Genomic DNA, 1,209 nt, shown 5'->3' on the forward strand with positions numbered 1-1,209 from the left:
GACCTTAGATTTTGCTGATTGAAATTTGGATTACCTACATTAGGATTCTGGGACCATGAGAAATTCAGGTGATTCCTCCAACCTGGGTTATATGTGGGTGCATAAGGATTGTTCAATGGTCCTTGATAGGTGGCATTCACCTGTGCACACTCATTCGAGTAGGAACATTCTTCTAAGTCATGGTCTGGTGCATTGCACCCTTTACACATGGGTGCAGATATTTGATTTACATTGGCTGATCTCTGTAATTCTAAGGCTTCCAATCTACGTGTTAAGGTTGCAATCTTGGCCTCTGATGCTAGGGTTGGTTGAATTTGATGCATTCCTCCTCTTGAAGGTGTAGTTTTATCAGGTTTCCTAGTTGTTTTCCACTGTAAATTTTTCTCGACTAGGTCTTCTAAGAATTGCCAAGCTTCAGTAGTTTCTTTGTCCATAAATTGGCCTTGGCACATGGACTCTAGCATGGTTCTTGAGTTTGAATCTAACCCCTCATAGATGATCTGGCATAGTCTCCAAGTTTCTATTCCATGGTGTGGGCATTGGGTCAAAAGATTCTTGAAACGATCAAAGTACTTCCAAAATGATTCACCAGCTAGTTGGTAAAATTGATTTATTTCATTCCTAATCCTAGCTGTTTTATGATGGAGAAAATCCTTTTTTTAAAATGTTCTCACAAAGCCCTCCCAGGTAGTGACATAATAGTTTGGCAGACTATAAAGCCACTTCTTAGCATTGTCCTTAAGGGCAAAGTTGATTAATCTAAGTTTGACCTCATCCTCTGTTAATTGCAGTTTCATGGTTGCACATACCTCCTCAAATTCTCTAATAAATATATAAGCATCCTCTAATCCTGTGAATTTTGGAAGCATATTTATGATTTGAGGTTTGATTTCAAAATTGTTAGCTGTGGGTTGTGGCAACCTGATACAAGATGGTTGGATGGAGCCAACTGGATAACACAAATCCTTAAGGGTCATGGGTTGGATTGGTTCAGCCATTGGAACAACAGGAATTGACTCAATTCTAACTAGACGACCCGACACTCTTCTCCACACACGAGGTGTACGGTTCTCGATGTTTATATAATTTTTTTTTTTAATAAAATTTTTATGTATAAGGAAAAGAAAGAAAAGAGAAAAAGTTCTAAAGAGAAGATCCTAAGGAGTCCTAAATCTAAAGAAAAGTAACCAAATTAATTTAAATTTTAAT

The 1,209-nt window shown here is 37.6% G+C and overlaps 1 non-coding gene across 1 annotated transcript; it reads left to right on the top strand.

The window, feature by feature from the left end:
- Nucleotides 1-522: 522 nt before the first annotated feature.
- On the top strand, nucleotides 523-629 carry LOC140854181 (small nucleolar RNA R71). Its single transcript, XR_012137315.1, has one exon. It is a non-coding gene; the product is annotated as a small nucleolar RNA R71 (small nucleolar RNA).
- The last annotated feature ends 580 nt before the right edge of the window (nucleotides 630-1,209 follow it).

Source organism: Elaeis guineensis, chromosome 15 (assembly GCF_000442705.2).
Source record: "Elaeis guineensis isolate ETL-2024a chromosome 15, EG11, whole genome shotgun sequence".
NCBI classification, from domain to species: domain Eukaryota; kingdom Viridiplantae; phylum Streptophyta; class Magnoliopsida; order Arecales; family Arecaceae; genus Elaeis; species Elaeis guineensis.